The 22,741-nt window shown below is 39.1% G+C and overlaps 1 pseudogene; it reads left to right on the top strand.

The window, feature by feature from the left end:
* Positions 1 to 22,741, top strand: part of LOC133234713 (centromere protein K-like) — a 39,289-nt pseudogene that overhangs the window by 1,278 nt on the left and 15,270 nt on the right.

The raw sequence follows: 22,741 nt of genomic DNA, 5'->3' as shown, positions 1-22,741 counted from the left end.
TTATGGAAAAACTGAGGACATCTGAATAAACCATAAACTTCCGTTAATAATAATGTACCAATATTGGTTCATTATTGTAATGGGTGTACCATACAAATGTAACATATTGATAATAGGGGAATATATGTATGAGATATAGGGGAACTCTCTGTACTACCTTCAAAATAATTGTGTAAATATAAAAGTATTCTGAAGATAAATTTGGTTAAGGGAATAAACCTGGATCAGAAAATTATATGCAAAAATATTCCAACATGGTCACCTATAAAGGAGAAGAAGGCTCACATACAAGGGAGGAAGTATTTTTCACATACTGAAAAAAAAAAATCTAATTTGAAAGATTTTTGTCTGTAACTTGAATTTATGAACTATATGAAGTAAAAAGTAAAGGGAACAGAAAAAGTTGTTCAAGGAAACTTGTCTGGCAAAAGACAATAAAGTTGAAAGGGAAAACACAAGAGAACTCATTTGCTATATACTTAGATAATGAGTTATCATTAATTCTGTATCATTAATGAATCATTAAGGAAAAGGGAACCTCAAAGAAAAAAGTGCAAGGATGCCCAGTCATTATGAAGTATCTTCCAGGTACTTTAACACTAGTTCAAATAACAACCATATGACTTATTTCGAATCTCCATCTCTTTTACAGGTTAGGAAATTGAGACACAGAGAAGTAAAAATCCACACTCAGAGTCACACAGATCATAGGTGGTTGAGCTCAGATTCAAGCCCAGCACCCTGGCTCCAATACCCCTGCTCTTAACCACTACTCTTAACCATCTGTAATGGCCTAACCATCTTGTAGGGTAATGACTCTGTTCATTATAATTTTAATTCCACAACCGATGTGCACAAATCCACATATGAGAACCCAAGCAGAAAGCTGGGTGAAAAGAGAAAACAACACAAAAACCCAAAACTGCCCCCTTATTCTCCTTACTTAAGTCACTGGGAGGGAGGCCTGGTGTGCTGCAGTCCATGGGGTCGCAAAGAGTTGGATATGACTGAGCAACTGAACTGAACTGAAGGGGACAACAGAGGATGAAATGGTTGGATGGCATCACCAACGTAATGGACATGAGTTTGAGTAGGCTCCAGGAGTTGGTGATGGACACGGAAGCCTGGCGTGCTGCAGTCCATGGGGTCACAAAGAATGGGACACGACTGAGCGACTGAACTGAACTGAAGGCACTGGGTGGCAGTCTTTCACTACAGGCACAATTGGTTCACAAGAAGCTCAACAGGAGAGAGAAATATTTGCTGCAGGCCCCCTCCCCCACCTTGGGAACAGCAGGAGGGAGATTCTCCTATTTAGCAGCCTTCTTGGAAAGTCCCAGGACCAACTCAGGAAGAGGCTGATCAGGGGAAGAAAGTACCTACTTGTTTAGAAACAAAACACACGCAATAAAAAGATACTCTTCCACCCACAGATTCTATATACATTCTCACTATGTCTCCAGATTTGGGGGCAAGAATTCTCTAGACGGGTCAAACGACCACATCACATCCCACCTACAACTTATGCATTTTTTAATGGTTGGGAAGGAATCAAAAGAAAGAATATTTTGTAATACAAAAATTATATGAAGTTCAAATTTCAGTATCTAGGAGTAAAGTGCATGTAGAACATAGCTGAATAGAAAAACCCAGACTTTTCCCAAGTAAGGAAAAATCCAGGTCCCAAACTGCTGTGTGTTTCTCCTTTAGCCTTACACAATTATCACACTCACATAGAATACTTCACTTCTGACATTTCCATCACCAAATATGTGTTGGGTTTTCTCTAAACCAAGTAATTAACCATTACACCAGCTGGATGTCTTACAATTTAACTCAATTCTAATATTATCTACCTGGATATAGTATCAGATAACACAGGTCAGATCCCACAGCCCAGTTCTACAAGACTACTCCTACTCTGCATCAGATGCCAAGTGCAAGGAATACTCCCCAGGTTACCCATAACTTCTGCAGACAAAGAATGTAGCCTGCCATAGCAGTAAACAAAGGATGTTGCCACCATCAAGCCATCACACTCTGCAGCCACCCCCAGCTATGCACCCTGAGGGGATTCAGGATGGAGAAAAACAGGGTGTTGACCCTATATGGTTAAGGTGCACATCAAAGGAAAGATTTCAGTGAGCCCAGACTCTTGCATCCTCCCAAACATAGAAAAAGTGTGTTAAGTTCATTAACTTGAAATATCTGGTTTTCCTCTAATTAACAGCAGACTTTAATGTTCCCACCACCTGGCTGTGGGGTGGGGGGTTGGTTGGTTATTTTTTGCAAAAGCTCCTAAATATCTTGGCTCCTTTTTTAACTCTGGGAAACAGTCCCTCAGGACCGAAGGATTATCTTATGGGCTTCAGTCCTCAGAAAATCTGCCAAATAAAACTGAATTATCAACTTTTAGGTTGTGCTTTTTTTCCCCCCAGTCAACACTTCTGTGGTTTGGAGGCTCCTATGATCTCCTCAATTTATTTGCTATAGCAACTCACAGAATTTAGGGAAAACTTTACTTACGTTTCCTAGTTTATTAAAGGATATGATAAATGATACAGCTGAACAGCCTGAAGAGATACTTAGGGTGAGGTCTGGGAGGGTTGTCCTGTGAACCTGGTGCATCAATGTCCTCCCAGTACACAGATAGTTCACCAACCTACAATTTTCCCAAACATCATACTTTGGGAATTTTTGTGGAGCCTTCCTCATATAGGCATGTTCATTTATTAACTCCATTTACAGCCCCTCTCTCCTCTCTAGAGAAGTGAGGGGTGGGACTGAAAAATTCCAGGCTTCTAAGCATGGCTTGGTCTTTCTGATGTTCAAGAGTCACCCAGTAGCCCACCCAGTCACCTCATTAGAACAGAAGATGCTCCAAATATTCTTCTCACTTAGCAGCTTACAAAAGATTTAGGAGCCCTGTGTCAAGGATGAGATCAAAGACAAATATTAGAACCAGAGGTGTCCCTAGTGTTCTTATTGTTCAGTCACTCAGTTGTGTTCAACTCTTTGAGACCCCATGGACTGCAGTACACCAGGCTTCCCTGTCCTTGTCCATCGAGTTGGTGATGCCATCCCACCATCTTATCCTCTGTCGTCCCCCTTCTCCTCCTGTCTTCAATCTTTCCCAGGATCAGGGTCTTTACCAATGAGTGAGTTCTTCACATAAGGTGGCCAAAGTTTTGGAGCTTCAGCATCAGTCCTTCTAGTGAATGTTCAGGGTTGATTTCCTTTAGGATTGACTGGTTTGATCTGCTTGCAGTCCAAGGGACTCTCAAGAGTCTTCTCCAAAACCACAGTTCAAAAGTGTCAATTCCTTGGCACTCAGCCTTCTTCATAGTCCAATTCTCACATTTATACATGACTACTGGAAAAACCATAGCTTTGACTAGATGGACCTTTGTTGGCAAAGTAATGTCTCTGCTTTTTAATATACTGTCTAGTTTGGTCAAAGCTTTTCTTCCAAGGAGGAAGCATGTTTTAATTTCATGGCTGCAGTCACCATCTGCAGTGATTCTGGATCCCAAGAGAATAAAGTCTGTCACTGTTTCCACTGTTTCCCCATCTATTTGCCATGAAGTGATGGGACTGGGTGTCATGATCTTAGTTTTTCGAATGTTGAGTTTTAAGACAAGTGTTCTTATTACTTAGGAATTTATAAGGTTTTAGGAGCTCTGTGGCAGGAACTGGGAGCAGAGACTGGCATTTAATTTTTTTTCTGTTATCTCACAATAGCTTTGTACATTTAATTACATATTACCTATGGTTACAACTGCAGAGCTGAGCAGTTACAACTGATGGGGTTAAAGGCATACTGCCTCTGGTGGCTCAGACGGTAAAGAATCTTCCTGCAAGGTGGGAGGCCTGGGTTCATTCAATCCCTAGGTTGGGATCATCCCTTGGAAAAAGGAATGGTGACTCATTCCAGTATTCTTGCCTGGAAATCCCAAGGACAGAGGTGCCTGGTGGGCTACAGTCCATCAGGTCGAAAAGAGTCACACACTACTGAGGGACTAACACACATATCCCCAACACAGGGGCTTCCCCAGTGACTCAGGTGGTGAAGAACTCCCCTACCAATATAGGAGACTCAAGAGATATGTGTTCCATCCCTAACTCAGGAAGATCCCCTGGAGAAGAAAATGGCAAACTGCGCCAGTATTCTTGCCTGAGAATTTCATGGACACAGGAGCCTGGCAAGCTACAGTCCATGAGGTCACAAAGGAGTCGGACAGGACTGAGCACACCCGCACGCACTCATGCATGCACCCCAACATATGCTTCATTGAATATTTTAAGCTGACGGTTCGGAGAAAATAGAAGAAGCAGGAAGGTCACTGTGATCTTCTCCCAACCCTCCTCTGAGATGAGTCATAAAAGTCTCCTGTGAGAGGTGCCCATCCTATACCCAGGGGAAAGGATCATTTTTATTTCCAAAGACAAAAGGATGCCCAGAGGAATAAGAAAAATACGTTTTAATAAATTTCATCCAGTTTTATTCACTAACCTCATCCTCTCTGACATTTCTGTACAAACTTGGCATAAAAATAATCAAGGTCTGTTTCTATAGAATTTAAAATTCTAACTATAGAATTTAGGAATTCTAGACTAATTTTCCTTAGGAATGAGGGCTCCTATGTCACATTAAATAAATTTGCATGGGGAATTCCTCAGTGGTCCAGTGGTTAGGACTCCATTCAGGACTCCATGTGTTCACTGCTGAGGATCCAGGGTATGATCCTTGGTTGAGGAACTAGGACCCCACCAGCCACCCAGAGCTGGCAAAAGAAAAGGGTCATAAATAAATTTGTTTGTCTTTGTAAGTTTAATTTTCAAATCATGCCAGGACAGGGTTGAGGAGAGCTTTTTCCTGCACTAAACAGCAGAAACTATTTTTAAAAAAGCCAAAAATATTTACTATCTGACTGTGATGGTAATTTTGTGTGTCAAATTGACTAGGACATGCTGCTGCTGCTGCTAAATCACTTCAGTCGTGTCCGACTCTATGTGACCCCATAGATGGCAGCCCACCGGGCTCCGCCATCCCTGGGATTCTCCAGGCAAGAACACTAGAGTGGCTTGCCATTTCCTTCTCCAATGCATGAAAGTGAAAAGTGAAAGTGAAGTCGTTAAAGCTTGTCTTGACTCTTAGTGACCCTGCAGCCTACAGGCTCCTCCATCCATGGGATTTTCCAGGCTAGAGTACTGGAGTGGGTTGCCATTGCCTTCTCCCAACTAGGACATAGTACTCAGATATTTGGTCAAACATCATCTGTTTGTTGCTGTGGAGATATTCTTCAGATGGGATTAACATTTAAATCAGTAGACTTAGAGCAAAGCAGATTACTCCCATAATGTAGGTAAGTCTCATTCAATCAGTTGAAGGTCTTAAGCAAAAGCAGACTGAGGTCCCCAAAGAAAGATAGAATTCTCCCAGCAGATAGCCTTTGGAGTCTTGCTGTACATTCAACACTTCCCTGGGTTCCCAACCTGCTGGCTTACCCTGCAGATTTTGGATTTGCCATTGACTCACATGAGTCAATTTCTAAAAATAAATTTTTATTTGTCCAACAAATTGGCCCTTTAGAGAAAAAGTTTGCTGATCTTTATCTTAGTCACTTTTATCACAAAAGTTGTCAGGAATTCCTAGTCAGAATAGTGTGATTAACAATCTTCCTTTTACAATATATGTAAATGAAACCATCAGGCTGATATATAGCAACAACATGGATGAAATTTCAGGGCATTATGTGAATGAACTATGGCAGACAGCAAAGGACAAATATTATATGATTCTACTTACACGAGATACCTGGAGTAGTCAGATTCATAGAGACATAAAGTAGAATGGTCATTGGTAGGGGCTGGGAATAGGGAGAAATGGGGAACTGTTGTTTAGTGGGTACTCTTTCAGTTAGTCAAAATGAAATGAGTTCTGGAGATGTATGGTTGATAGTTGCAGAACAGTGTGACACACAATGCCTGCCATTGAGCTATACATTTTAAATGGCAAATTTTATTTAACATGAATTTTATCACAGTAAAAAAAATAGTACAAAGCACTATGATGAGTAAGCAAATTATTAGATTCATGAAAAGAAAGCCCAGATGCAAATTAAAAAAAAAAAAAATACTCAAAATGTCTATACATTATAGTTTTCCAGGGAAGTTGTTTTGGTTCTGTTAATTGCTTTACAAGTTACTTGCAAAATATATTTAAATAATTTTTATATCAACAATAAATTCTGTTGATAATTTAAAGTAAGTAAAATATTTCTTTGGTCTCCACTACTGTGGCACCAACCATCATTACTCCATTGGTCCAAATTTGTACTATCAGCAAATTTATCTCCCCTCCATTGAGACACTGACTCCCAACACCTTCACATTTTCAGCACCACATTCTTACCAGATATCAAGAATCAGAGTTCCTGAAAGTTTGTGCTGGGCTGTGCTAAGTAACTTTAGTCATGTCTGACTCTTTGCGACCCTGTGGACCATAGCCTGCCAGGTTCCTCTGTCCGTGGGATTCTTCAGGAAAGAATACTGGAGTGGGCGTCCATCCCTTCCTCCAGGGGTCTAGTTTATAAAGCACCAAACTTGGTCTCCCAGGTCTTGATGCCAAAAGGCATATTAAGCTGTACCTAATTCTTAGAGACATTTTACACAAAATCATAGAATATAAGTAAATGTATCTTTCAGCAAGTGGTTCGTTAATTACACAACTTAGAGGCCACTGATGAGAATCTTGAATGGGAAAGAGCAGGAAGAGTGCAAAAGGGGGAAAGAATATAAGCCACACAATTTATAATATATCTTTGCCTTAGTCCCAAAGAGTGAATATCCATAGTATACTTTTCTCAAAAGCAAAATGAGCTTTCTAACACCTAACCTTATTTGGGGGCAAATTTTCAGATACCATTGCATTGAACCAGAGATCAAATTGCCAACATTCGTTGGATCATAGAAAAACCAGGAGAGTTCCAGAGAAACATCTACTTCTGCTTTATTGACTATGCCAAAGCCTTTGACTCTGTGGATCACAACAAATTCTGGAAAATTCTGAAAGAGATGGGAATACCAGACCACCTGACATGCCTCTTGACAAATCTGTATGCAGGTCAAGAAGCAACAGTTAGAACTAGACATGGAACAACAGACTGGTTCCAAATTGGGAAAGGAGTACATCAAGGCAGTATATTGTCACCCTCTCCAGGAAAGAACACTGGAGTGGGTTGCCATTTCCTTCTCCAATGAATGAAAGTGAAAAGTGAAAGTGAAGTCGCTTAGTCCTGTCTGACTCTTAGTGACCCCATGGACTGCAGCCCACCAGGCTCCTCTGTCCATGGGATTTTCCAGGCAAGAGTACTGGAGTGGGGTGCCATTGCCTTCTCCGTTATTTAACTTACATGCAGAGTACATCGTGAGAAATGCCAGGTTGGATGAAGTGCAAGCTGGAATCAAGATTGCCAGGAGAAATATCAATAACATCACATATACAGATGACACCACCTTTATGGCAGAAAATGAAGAAGAACTAAAGAACCTCTTGATGAAAGTGAAAGAGGAGAGTGAAAAAGTTGGCTTAAAACTCAACATTCAGAAAACTAAGATCATGGCATCTGGTCCCATCTCTTCATGACAAATAGATGGGGAAACAATGGAAACAGTGACAGACTTTATTTATTTTTGGCTCCAAAATCTTTGCAGGTGGTGACTACAGCTGTGAAGTCAAAAGATGCTTGCTCCTTAGAAGAAAAGCTATGACCAACCTAGACAGCATATTAAAAAGCAGAGACATCACTCTGCCAACAAAGGTTCATCTAGTCAAAGCTTTGGTTTTTCCAGTAGTCATGTTTGGATGTGAGAGTTGAACTATAAAGAAAGCTGAGCACCAAAGAATTGATGCTTCTGAACTGTGGTGTTGGAGAAGACTCCTGAGAGTTCCTTGAATTGCAAGGAGATCCAAACAGTCCATCCTAAAGATCAGTCCTGAATATTCATTGGAAGGACTGATGCTGAAGCTGAAACTTCAATAATTTGGCCACCTGATGCAAAGACGTGACTCACTGGAAAAGACCCTGCTGCTGCTGCTAAGTTGCTTCAGTCGTGTCCGACTCTGTGCGACCCCATAGATGGCAGCCCACCAGGTTCCCTCATCCCTGGGATTCTCCAGGCAAGAACACTAGAGTGGGTTGCCATTTCCTTCTCCAATGCATGAAAGTGAAAAGTGAAAGTGAAGTCGCTCAGTCTTGTCTGAATCTTAGCGACCCCATGGGCTGCAGCCTACGAGGCTCCCCCGTCCATGGGATTTTCCAAGCAAGAGTACTGGAGTGGGGTGCCATTGCCTTGTCAGCTGGAAAACATTAAAAGCAGGAGGAGAAGGGGATGACAGAGGATAGGATGGTTGGATGGCATCACTGACTCAATGAACATGAGTTGAGCAAGCTCCGGGAGTTGGTGATGGACAGGGAAACCTGGCGTGCTGCAGTCCATGGAGTCACAAAGAGTCAGACACGACTGTGCAGCTGAACTGACTGATATCTAGAAAAGCACTAATTCTCTTCATGGTAACATCAGATCCTTGTGACTAGCAAAAAAACTTTTGTAAAATGAGGCCTTAATTGTATTGAACTCCACCTTCACCAAAACCTTATATATTGACTTTCTTTCCATTGCCTCTTTGAAGCAGTCTCTCAGAGCTATCTGAGGTGTTGCCTCCTAGGCTGCAGTCCTCATTTTGGCCCAAACAAAGCTTAACACAATTTTCTGATGGTATCTGTAGGTTTTTCTAAGTAACATATCATGTCATCTGCAAATAGTGAGAGTTATACTTCTTCCTTTTCAATATGGATTCCTCTTATTTCTTTCTCTTTGATTGCCACAGCTAGGACTTCCAAAACTATATTAAATAATAGTGGCGAGAGTGGGTACCCTTGTCTTATTCCTGATCTTAGAGGGAATCCTTTTCAGTTTTTTCACCATTTAGAGTAATGTTTGCTCTGGGCTTGTGGTATATGGCTTTTATTATGTTAAAGTAGGTTCCTTCTATGCCAATTTTTTGAAGAGCTTTTATCATAAATGGGTGCTGAATTTTTTCAAAAGCTTTTTCTGCACCTATTGAAATTATAGTATGGTTTTTAGCTTTCAAGTTGTTAATATGGTGTATAACACTGATTGATCTGCATTTATTAAAGAATCCTAGCACCAGACAGAATGGCCATAGCCAAAAAATCCACAAACAACAAGTGCTGGAGAGGGTATGGAGAAAAGGGAACACTCTAACACTGCTGGTGGGAATGTAAATTGATACAGTCACTGTGGAAGATAGTATGGAGATTCCTTCAGTTCAGTCACTCAGTCGTGTCTGACTCTTTGTGACCCCATGAATCGCAGCACACCAGGCCTCCCTGTCCATCACCAACACCTGGAATTCACTCAGACTCACGTGCATCGAGTCAGTGATGCCATCCAGCCATCTCATCCTCTATCGTCCCCTTCTCCTCCTGCCTCCAATCGCTCCCAGCATCAGAGTCTTTTCCAATGAGTCAACTCTTCACATGAGGTGGCTGAAGTACTGGAGTTTCAGCTTCAGCATCATCCCCTCCAAAGAAATCCGAGGGCTGATCTCCTTCAGAATGGAGATTCTTTAAAAAACTATAAATAAAACCATATGACCCAGCAATTCCACTTCTAGGCATATACCCTGAAGAAACCAAAACTGAAAAAGATACATCGGAGTATCTTTGCAATACTATTTAGAATTGCAACACTATTTAGAATAGCCAAGGCCTGGAAGATGAGTGGATGAAGAAGATGTGGTACATATACACAATGAAATAGTACTCAGCCATAAAAATGAACACATTTGAGTCAGTTCTAATGAGGTAGATGAGCCTACAGCCTATTACACAGAGTGAAGTAAGTCAGAAAGAGAAAAGAAGTATAATATATTAATGCATGTATGTGGAATCCAGACCGATGTTACTGACTAAACTTTTCAGAGAGCAGCAATGGAGACAAAGACATAGAGAACAGACTTATGGACAAGGGTGGGGGAAATGAGGGAGAGGGTGAAACAAATGAAGAGAATAGCATGGATGCATATATACTAACATATGTAAATAGATAGCAAACGGGAATTTGCTATATGCCTCGGAGAAATCAAACTGGGACTCTATAGTAACCTAGAGGGCTGGGAATGGGTGGGACGTGGGAGGGATATTCAAGAGGGAGGGGCCATATATACACCTATGATTAATTCATATTGATGTATAACAGAAATCAAAGCAATATTGTGAAGCAATCAATAAAAATAAATATTAAAACAAAACTTGCAACTTTCATATTGTGCATCACTGATCTGATCTGATGTGATCGGATAAAAGGCCAAAAAGTGGATTAGTTCAGTTCAGTCACTCAGTCGTGTCCAACTCTTTGCGACCCCATGAATCACAGCATGCCAGGCCTCCCTGTCCATCACCAACTCCGGGAGTTCACTCAGACTCATGTCCATCAAATCAGTGATGCCATCCAGCCATCTCATCCTCTGTCGTCCCCTTCTCCTCCTGCCCCCAATCCCTCCCAGCATCAGAGCCTTTTCCAATGAGTCAACTCTTCGCATGAGGTGGCCAAAGTACTGGAGTTTCAGCTTTAGCATCATTCCTTCCAAAGAAATCCCAGGGCTGATCTCCTTCAGAATGGACTGGTTGGATCTCCTTGCAGTCCAAGTGATTCTCAAGAGTCTTCTCCAAAACCACAGTTCAAAAGCATCAATTCTTCAGCGCTCAGCCTTCTTCACAGTCCAACTCTCACATCCATACATGACCACAGGAAAAACCATAGCCTTGACTAGACGGACCTTTGTTGGCAAAGTAATGTCTCTGCTTTTCAATATGCTGTCTAGGTTGGTCATAACTTTCCTTCCAAGGAGTAAGCGTCTTTTAATTTCATGGCTGCAGTCACCATCTGCAGTGATTTTTGAGCCCCCCAAAATAAAGTCTGACACTGTTTCCACTGATTCCCCATCTATTTCCCATGAAGTGATGGGACCAGATGCCATGATCTTCGTTTTCTTTAGCTTTTTTTCTTCGTTCAGCTTTAAGCCAACTTTTTCACTCTCCACTTTCACTTTCATCAAGAGGCTTTTTAGTTCTTCTTCACTTTCTGCCATAAGGGTGGTGTCATCTGCATATCTGAGGTTATTGATATTTCTCCCGGCAATCTTGATTCCAGCTTGTGCTTATTCCAGTCCAGCGTTTCTCATGATGTACTCTGCATATAAGTAAAATAAACAGGGTGACAATATACAGCCTTGATGTACTCCTTTTCTTATTTGGAACCAGTCTGTTGTTCCATGTCCAGTTCTAACTGTTGCTTCCTGACCTGCATACAGATTTCTCAAGAGGCAGGTCAGGTGGTCTGGTATTCCCATCTCTTTCAGAATTTTCCAGAATTTGTTGTGATCCACAGAGTCAAAGGCTTTGGCATAGTCAATAAAGCAGAGATGTTTTTCTGGAACTCTCTTGCTTTTTCTGTGGTCCAGCAGGTGTTGGCAATTTGATCTCTGGTTCCTCTGACTTTTCTAAAACCAGCTTGAACATCAGGAAGTTCACGGTTCATGTATTGCTGAAGCCTGGCTTGGAGAATTTTGAGCATTACTTTACTAGCGTGTGAGATGAGTGCAACTGTGTGGTAGTTTGAGCATTCTTTGGCAGTGCCTTTCTTTGGGATTGGAATGAAACCTGACCTTTTCCAGTCCTGTGGCCACTGCTGAGTTTTCCAAATTGGCTGGCATACTGAGTGCAGCACTTTCACAGCATCATCTTTCAGAATTTGAAAGAGCTCAACTGGAATTCCATCACCTCCACTAGCTTTGTTCATAGTGATGCTTTCTAAGGCCCATTTGACTTAACATTCCAGGATGTCTGGCTCTAGGTCAGTGATCACACCATCATGATTATCTGGGTCGTGAAGATCTTTTTTGTACAGTTCTTCTGCGTATTCTTGCCATCTCTTCTTAATATCTTCTGCTTCTGTTAGGTCCATACCATTTCTGTCCTTTATGGAACCCATCTTTGCATGAAATGTTCCCTTGGTATCTCTAATTTTCTTGAAGAGATCTCTAGTCTTTCCCATTCTGTTGTTTTCCTCTATTTCTTTGCATTGATCGCTAAGAAAGGCTTTTTATCTCTTTTTATTCTTTGAAACTCTGCATTCAGATGCTTACGTCTTTCCTTTTCTCCTTTGCTTTTCACTTCTCTTTTCACAGCTATTTGTAAAGCCTCCCCAGACAGCCATTTTGCTTTTTTACATTTCTTTTCCATGGGGATGGTCTTGATCCCTGTCTCCTGTACAATGTCATTAACCTCATTCCATAGTTCATCAGGCACTCTGTCTATCAGATCTAGGCCCTTAAATCTATTTCTCACTTCCACTGTATAATCATAAGGGATTTGATTTAGGTCATACCTGAATGGTCTAGTGGTTTTCCCTACTTTCTTCAATTTAAGTCTGAATTTGGTAATAAGGAGTTCATGATCTGAGCCACGGTCAGCTCCTAGTCTTGTTTTTGTTGACTGTATAGAGCTTCTCCATCCCCAGTTTCTAGAAACCCCCATCCCTTTCCGCAAATAGTTAGGATAATCCTTTTACTCATTAGCCTATACACTTACCCAATCCTATAAAAACTAATAGCCCCATAACGCCATACCCTGGTGACCCTTGCCTTTGAAGATGGTCCACACTCTGTCTATGGAGTGTTTATCTCCCTGAATAAATCTTCTTTCCCCCTACTGTGGCTCACTCTTGAATTCTTTCCTGTAAGGAGCCCAGAACCCACATTTGGCAGCTGTCCCAGGGAGTCAGACACAACCTGGGATGTAATCATGCTCTCTAGTCCTACTCTCTTTCCTGCAACACTAGGGAACTGGATACTTGTGATATTGCAACTTAGAATAAGATATCTCCCTTTTTCTGGCGCAGAGCTCCTATAAAACCCTTGCAATTTCTTGTGCTGAGAGTAAAAATGGTGTTTTTTGTTATGCTAATAAGGTGATTTTAGAAGGTAGGGAAGAATGAGGGCTGGCTTGGTTGCCAAGATAAGCAAGTGATAAGGGAGGTGGCACTTTCAATCCCATTCCCTGACCTCTGAGGAGGAGAGAGGGCTGAAAATGGAATCAGTCTTCAGTGGCCAGTGATTTAATTAACCATACATAGGTAATGAAGATTCCATTAAAAACAAAAGGATGGGTTTGGAGAACTTCTAGGTTTGTGAACTAGAAATATTTCATACACCACAGTGATGGGCCCACTCTCCACAGGGACAGAGTCCCTTTGATCAGGACCTTGCACGTGGTATCTGTTCCTGTAGCTGCTGATTCCTAACTTTTAATGTGCTTTGTAATAAACTGGTAATATAGTGAGTAAAACAGTTTTATAAGTCCTGTGAGCCTTTCTAACAAATTAATTGAATCCAAGTGGTCATAGGAAGCTCTGATTTTTAGCCAGTTGGTGAGAGACACAGGAGATAACCTGAACTTGCAATTGGTATCTGAAGCAGGAGGGGCAGTTTGTAGGGCTGAGCCCTTAACCTGTGAAATCTGATACTATCTCTAGTTAGATAACATCAGATTTGAATTGAATTTCAGTGTCTGGTGTCAGACAATTGCTATCTGGTGTCAGACAACTGCTTGATGGCTGTAGGGGAAATTTTCCCACATGTTGGAATTGCATATACAAACCTTAATACTCAAATTCCAGCCAGGCCTCAAGTGCCATTCTTTTTTTCCCCAAGTGCCATTCTTCTATAGCTCCTGCATCAATGACAGCTCCAAAACCCCTCTGGTTGGGAGGGCAAGACAAAGGGGTGGGGAACTCAGGAAACCAATTAACTTGAAGGTTTACCTTCAAGTACCATTTATTCTCTAGCACATTCTCTGAATAGAGTGATAACAAAACTGATGCTCAGATGTTTGAAGGACTTGCTCAAGATCTCAGACCTTTTAAAAATTATCATAAAATTAAGAAAATCACAAGCACAAGGCACTGAATCAACAAGATATAGATACAGACTGTACTATAGATGTGGAGTGGGTTGCCCACCTCAGTATTCTTGCCTGAGGATACCAAGGACAGGAGTCTTGGGGTTTCAAAGAGTCAGACATGACTGAGTGACTAAGCACACAGATGTAGAAGATACTACAGATGCTGAAGAACTTATTAAAGAATGTGAAGAAATAAATAATATGGGAAAACGTCAGAATAAACTATCACTTGTTGGAACTGAGACATTCACTGATTCAAATGCTCAGTTATTACAAATTATGTAAGTGAAATTTTTCACCACCACTGGATTTAGTCAATGTCAGAAAGAAAGTCCTGTTTATTCCACTGAATGAAGCTGTTCTGCCTAGTAATATTAGGAAGAATTCCAATAATTAAGGCATGATATAGCAATGGTACTGTCTACTATTCAAAAAATGAAAAGATAAAAGTTAAAGCAGTGATCGGATATACAGAAACAGATACTGGAATCTCTTAATTAACTCAACAATGAAACATCACATAGTGACATATTTTTCTGAGTTGAGAAAATTTAATAAGCTGAAAACATTTAATATAAAAGAATATAAAGAAAAACTCTTAATTACCTTGCGTGAGTTTCTAGAAGACCATTTTCTTATAATTGATAGAAGATTGAAAAAGACAAGAGAAAAATCAAGTAAATAACCTAACTTTACACCTCAAGCAAATACAAAAAGAAGAAATGAAGAACCCCAGGGTTAGTAGAAGGAAAGAAATTATAAAAATTTGGGCATAAATAAATGAAAAAGAAACAAAGGAGACTATAGCAAAAATCAACAAAACTAAAAGCTGGCTCTTTGAGTATATAAAAAAACAGACAAACCATTAGCCAGACTCATCAAGAAAAAAAGGCAGAAGAACAAAATCAACAAAATTAGAAATGTAAATGGAGAAATCACAACAGACAACACAGAAAAACAAAGGATCATAAGAGACTATTATCAGCAACTATATGCCAATAAAATGGACAACTTGGAAGAAATGGACGAATTCTTAGAAGAGTATAAGTTTCCAAAACTGAACCAGGATGAAACAGAAAATCTTAATAGACCCATCACAAGCATGGAAATTGAAACTGTAATCAAAAATCTTCCAGCAAACAAAAGCCCAGGTCCAGACGGCTTCACAGCTGAATTCTACCAAAAATTTAGAGAAGAGCTAACACCTATCCTACTCAAATTCTTCCAGAAAATTTCAGAGGAAGGTAAACTGCCAAACACATTCTATGAGGCCACCATCACCCTAATACCAGAATCAGACAAAGATGCCACAAAAAAAGAAAACTACAGGCCAATATCACTGATGAACATAGATGCAAAAATCCTTGACAAAATTCTAGCAAACAGAATCCAACAACATATTGAAAACATCATACATCATGACCAAGTGGGCTTTATCTCAGGGATGCAAGGATTCTTGAACATCTGCAAATCAATCAACATAATATACCACATTAATATGAAAAATAAAAACCATATGATTTCAAGATCTCAACGTAAGACCAGAAACTATAAAACTCCTAGAGGAGAACATAGGCAAAACACTCTCTGACATACATCACAGCAGGATCCTCTATGACCCACCTCCCAGAATATTGGAAATAAAAGCAAAAATAAACAAATGGGACCTAATTAAAATTAAAGCTTCTGCACATCAAAGGAAACTATTAGCAAAGTGAAAAGACAGCCTTCAGAATGGGAGAAAATAATAGCAAATGAAGCAACCGACAAACAACTAATCTCAAAAATATACAAGCAACTCCTCCAGCTCAACTCCAGAAAAATAAATGACCCAATCAAAAAATGGGCCAAAGATCTAAATAGACATTTCTCCAAAGAAGACATACAGATGGCTAACAAACACATGAAAAGATGCTCAACATCACTCATTATCAGAGAAATGCAAATCAAAACCACTATGAGATACCATTTCACACCAGTCAGAATGGCTGCGATCCAAAAGTCTACAAATAATAAATGCTGGAGAGGGTGTGGAGAAAAGGGAACCCTCTTACACTGTTGGTGGGAATGCAAACTAGTACAGCCACTATGGAGAGCAGTGTGGAGATTCCTTAAAAAACTGGAAATAGAACTGCCTTATGATCCAGCAATCCCACTGCTGGGCATACACACTGAGGAAACCAGAAGGGAAAGAGATACGTGTACCCCAATGTTCATCGCAGCACTGTTTATAATAGCCAGGACATGGAAGCAACCTAGATGTCCATCAGCAGATGAACGGATAAGAAAGCTTTGGTACATATACACAATGGAGTATTACTCAGCCATTAAAAAGAATACATTTGAATCAGTTCTAATGAGGTGGATGAAACTGGAGCCTATTATACAGAGTGAAGTAAGCCAGAAGGACAAACACCAATACAGTATACTAACGCATATATATGGAATTTAGAAAGATGGTAACGATAACCCTCTATACGAGATAGCAAAAGAGACACTGATGTATAGAACAGGCTTATGGACTCTGTGGGAGAGGGAGAGGGTGGCAAGATTTGGGAGAATGGCATTGAAACATGTGAAATGTCATGTATGAAACGAGATGCCAGTCCAGGTTCAATGCACGATGCTGGATGCTTGGGACTGGTGCACTGGGACGACCCAGAGGGATGATATGGGGAGGGAGGAGGGAGGAGGGTTCAGGATGGATTTTCTTTTAAAAATTTAGAAAAAAAAATTAATAAAAAAAACATAATATACCACATTAATATGAAAAATAAAAACCATATGATTATCTCAATAGATACAGAGAAAGCCTTTGACAAAATTCAACATCCATTTAGGATAAAAACTCTCCAGAAAGCAGGAATAGAAGGAACATACCTCAACAGAATAAAAGCCATATATGATAAACCCACAACAAACATTATCCTCAATGGTGAAAAATTGAAAGCATTTCCCCTAAAGTCAGAAACAAGACAAGGCTACCCACTCTCACCACTACTATTCAATATACAGACTGAAAGTGAAGGGCTGGAAAAAGATTTTCCATGCAAATAGGGACCAAAATAAAGCAGGAGTAGCAATACTCATATCAGATAAAAAATAGACTTTAAAACAAAGGCTGTGAAAAGAGACAAAGAAGGTCACTACATAATGATCAAAGGATCAATCCAAGAAGAAGATGTAACAATTATAAATATATATGCACCCAACATAGGAGCACTACAATATGTAAGACAAATGCCAACAAGTATGAAAGGATAAATTAACAATAACACAATAATAGTGGGAGACTTTAATACCCTACTCACACCTATGCGTAGATCAACTAAACAGAAAATTAACAAGGAAACACAAACTTTAAACAATACAATAGAACAGTCAGACCTAATTGGTATCTATGGAACATTTCATCCCAAAACAATGAATTTCACCTTTTTCTCAAGCGCACACAGAACCTTCTCCAGGATAGATCACATCCTGGGCAATAAATCTAGCCTTGGTAAATTCAAAAAAAAATTGAAATCATTCCAACCATCTTTTCTGACCACAATGCAGTAAGATTAGATCTCAGTTACAGGAGAAAAACTATTTAAAATTCCAACATATGGAGGCTGAACAACACGCTGCTGAATAACCAACAAATCACAGAAGAAATAAAAAAAGAAATCAAAATTTGCATAGAAACAAATGAAAATGAAAACACAACCCAAAACCTGTGGGACACTGCAAAAGCAGTCCTAAGGGGAAAGTTCATAGCAATACAGGCATACCTCAAGAAACAAGAAAAAAGTCAAATAAATAACCTAACTCTACACCTAAAGCAACTAGAAAAGGAAGAAATGAAGAACCTCAGGGTTAGTAGAAGGAAATAAATCTTAAAAATTAGGGCAGAAATAAATGCAAAAGAAACAAAAGAGACCATAGCAAAAATCAACAAAGCCAAAAGCTGGTTCTTTGAAAGGATAAATAAAATTGACAAACCATTAGCCAGATTCATCAAGAAACAAAGGGAGAAAAATCAAATCAATAAAATTAGAAATGAAAATGGAGAGATCACAACAGACAACACAGAAATTCAAAGGATCATAAGAGACTACTATCAGCAATTATATGCCAATAAAATGGACAACTTGGAAGAAATGGACGAATTCTTAGAAAAGTACAACTTTCCAAAACTTGATCAGGAAGAAATAGAAAATCTTAACAGACCCATCACAAGCACGGAAATTGAAACTGCAATCAGAAATCTTCCAGCAAACAAAAGCCCAGGACCAGACGGCTTCACAGCTGAATTCTACCAAAAATTTAGATAAGAGCTAACACCTATCCTACTCAAACTCTTCCAGAAAATTGCACAGGAAGGTAAACTTCCAAACTTATTCTATGAGGCTACCATCACCCTAATACCAAAACCTGACAAAGATGCCACAAAAAAAGAAAACTACAGGCCAATATCACTGATGAACATAAATGCAAAAATCCTTAACAAAATTCTAGCAATCAGAATCCAACAACACATTAAAAAGATCATACACCATGACCAAGTGCACTTTATCCCAGGGATGCTAGGATTCTTCAATATCCGCAAATCAATCAATGTAATACATCACATTAACAAATTGAAAAATAAAACCCATATGATTATCTCAATAGATGCAGAGAAAGCCTTTGACAAAATTCAACATCCATTTATGATAAGAACTCTCCAGAAAGCAGGAATAGAAGGAACATACCTCAACAGAATAAAAGCTATATATGACAAACCCACAGCAAACATTATCCTCAATGGTGAAAAATTGAAAGCATTTCCTCTAAAGTCAGGAACAAGACAAGGGTGCCCACTTTCACCATTACTATTCAATATAGCTTTGGAAGTTTCAGCCACAGCAATCAGAGCAGAAAAAGAAATAAAAGGAATCCAAATTGGAAAAGAAGAAGTAAAACTCTCACTGTTTGCAGATGACATGATCCTCTACATAGAAAACCCTAAAGACTCCACCAGAAAATTACTAGAGCTAATCAATGACTATAGTAAAGTTGCAGGATATAAAATCAACACACAGAAATCCCTTGCATTCCTATACACTAATAATGAGAAAATAGAAAGAGAAATTAAGGAAACAACTCCATTCACCATTGCAACGAAAAGAATAAAATACTTAGGAATATATCTACCTAAAGAAACTAAAGACCTATATATATAAAACTATAAAACACTGGTGAAAGAAATCAAAGAGGACACTAATAGATGAAGAAATATACCATGTTCATGGATTGGAAGAATCAATATATTTAAAATGAGTATACTACCCAAAGCAATTTACAGATTCAATGCAATCCCTATCAAGCTACCAACGGTATTCTTCACAGAGCTAGAACAAATAATTTCACAATTTGTATGGAAATACAAAAAATCTGGAATAGCCAAAGCAATCTTGAGAAAGAAGAATGGAACTGGAGGAATCAACCTGTCTGACTTCAGGCTCTACTACAAAGCCACAGTCATCAAGACAGTATGGTACTGGCACAAAGACAGAAATATAGATCAATGGAACAAAATAGAAAGCCCAGAGATAAATCCACGCACATATAGACACCTTATCTTTGACAAAGGAGGCAAGAATATACAAGGGATTAAAGATAATCTCTTTAACAAGTGGTGCTGGGAAAACTGGTCAACCACTTGTAAAAGGATGAAACTAGAACACTTTCTAACACCATACACGAAATTAAACTCAAAATGGATTAAAGATCTTAATGTAAGACCAGAAACTATAAAACTCCTAGAGGAGAACATAGGCAAAACACTCTCCAACATAAATCACAGCAGGATCCTTTACGACCCACCTCCCAGAATATTGGAAATAAAGGCAAAAATAAACAAATGGGACCTAATTAAACTTAAAAGCTTCTGCACAACAAAGGAAATTATAAGCCAGGTGAAAAGACAGCCTTCAGAATGGGAGAAAATAATAGCAAATGAAGCAACTGACAAACAACTAATCTCAAAAATATACAAGCAACTCCTACAGCTCAACTCCAGAAAAATAAATGACCCAATCAAAAAATGGGCCAAAGAACTAAATAGACATTTCTCCAAAGAAGACATACAGATGGCTAACAAACACATGAAAAGATGCTCAACATCACTCATTATCAGAGAAATGCAAATCAAAACCACAATGAGGTACCTTTTCACACCAGTCAAAATGGTTGCGATCCAAAAGTCTACAAGCAATAAATGCTGGAGAGGGTGTGCAGAAAAGGGAACCCTCTTACACTGTTGGTGGGAATGCAAACTAGTACAGCCACTATGGAGAGCAGTGTGGAGATTCCTTTAAAAACTGGAAATAGAACTGCCTTATGACCCAGCAATCCCACTGCTGGGCATATACACTGAGGAAACCAGAATTGAAAGAGACACTTGTACCCCAATGTTCATCGCAGCACTGTTTATAATAGCCAGGACATGGAAGCAACTTAGATGTCCATCAGCAGATGAACGGATAAGAAAGCTTTGGTACATATACACAATGGAGTATTACTCAGCCATTAAAAAGAATACATTTAAATCAGTTCTAATGAGGTGGGTGAAACTGGAGCCTATTATACAGAGTGAAGTAAGCCAGAAAGAAAAACATCAATACAGTATACTAACGCATATATATGGAATTTAGAAAGATGGTAACAATAACCCTGTATACGAGACAGCAAAAGAGACACTGATGTATAGAACAGTCTTTTGGACTCTAGGAGAGGGAGAGGTTGGGATGATTTGGGAGAATGGCATTGAAACATGTAAAATATCATATATGAAACAAGTCACCAGTCCAGGTTTGATGCATGATACTGGATGCTTGGGGCTGGTGCACTGGGACGACCCAGAGGGATGGTATTGGGAGGGAGGAGGGAGGAGGGTTCAGGATGGGGAACACATGTATACCTGTGGCGGATTCATTTTGATATATGGCAAACCAATACAATATTGTAAAGTTTAAAAATAAAATTAAATTAAAAAAAGAAAAAAAGAAAAAGAAACATGCTTAGAAGTCCAAAAAAAATAAATAAATAAAATTATTTGTTCCAGTTTTGTGAAACATATTTATGGTGTTTTGATAGGGATTTCATTAATATGAATGTGATTTCATTAAAATGGTGTTTTGATAGGGATTTCCTTGGGTAATATGGTCATTTTAAAAATATTAATTCTTCCAGTCCAAGAAGATATATCTTTCCATATATTTGTGTTGTCTTCAATTTCCTTCTTCAGTGTCTTATTCAGTTTTCCAAGTACATGATTTTTGACCCCTTAGATAAAGTTATTCTTAAGCATTTTATTCTTTTTGATGTAATGGTAAAAGGATTATTTCCTTGGTTTCTCTGATTAAAATTGGGTGGAAAACCCAAATGTTTTTCCAAAGAATACATGAAGATGGCCAACAGGTACATAAAAAAATGCTCAACATAGCTTACCATTAGGGAAACACAAGTCAAAAGATAAAATGACGTATCACTTCACACGTGTCAAAATGGCTATCATCAAAAATAATACAACTAACAAATCTTAGCCAGAATGTTGAAAACGAAAACCCTCATATAATTCCAGTGAGAAAGCAAATTGATGAAGTCAGTATGGAAAACAATTTGGAGATTGTTAAAAATAAAAACCAAAAACTAAAAACAGTGCTAACACATGCTCCAGCAATTCCACTTCTAAGTATACATCCATAGAAAACAAAAACATTAATTCTAAAAGATACATGCACCCCAATGTTCATGGCAGGATTACTTATAACAGTCAAGATATGGAAGCAATATAAGTGTTCATCAATAAATGAATGAATAAAGATGGGTAATATATATGTGTGTGAGTGTATACATACACAAACACACACAATGGAATATTAGTCACAAGAAGAATAAAGTTTGCCATATGCAGCACTATGGATAGACTTAGAGGATATTATGCTAAGTGAAATAAATACTGCGAAAGACAAATACTGTATGTTATCACTTATATGTGCAACCGAAAAATATGATGAACTAGTGAATATAGCAACAACAAAAAAAGCAGCAAACTGATATCCCACATGTCATGGGGCAATGAAGCCCACACACAACTAAAGAGGCCGAAAGCTGCAATGAAAATCCCATTTGTCAAAATTAAGAATAAGTCCAGTCAAATAAATATTTTTTAAAGCAGCAGACCCAGAGATATAGAGAATAAACAGTGGTTACCAGTGGGCAGAGTGAAGGGGAGAGAGGTAATGTAGGGGTATGGGATTAAGAAGCACAAACTATCGTGTATAACCTACAAGGACATATTGCATAACACGGGGGACATGGCCAAAGTTTAAAACCATAAATAAAGCATAATCTTTAAAAATTGTGAAGCACTACATTGTATACCTGTAACATATATTACACTGTTGCTGTATTATATGGCAACTATGAAGTAAAACGAAGTCGTGTCTTACTCTTTGCAACACCATGGACTAACCCACCAGGCTGCTTTGTCCGTGGAATTCTCCAGGCATGAATACTGGAATAGGTAGCCGTACCCTTTTGCAGGTGATCTTCCCGACCCAGGGATACTGCATTGCACGCAGACTCTTTACCATCTGAGCCACTAGGTACTTGAATAAAAAACAGAGAAAAAAAAAAAAACATTAAAAAATCAATGGCAT

Source organism: Bos javanicus, chromosome 21 (assembly GCF_032452875.1).
Source record: "Bos javanicus breed banteng chromosome 21, ARS-OSU_banteng_1.0, whole genome shotgun sequence".
Lineage (NCBI taxonomy): Eukaryota > Metazoa > Chordata > Mammalia > Artiodactyla > Bovidae > Bos > Bos javanicus.
The sequence above is the reverse complement of the archived record's forward strand: the minus strand, read 5'-3'. Positions and strand labels throughout refer to the sequence as shown.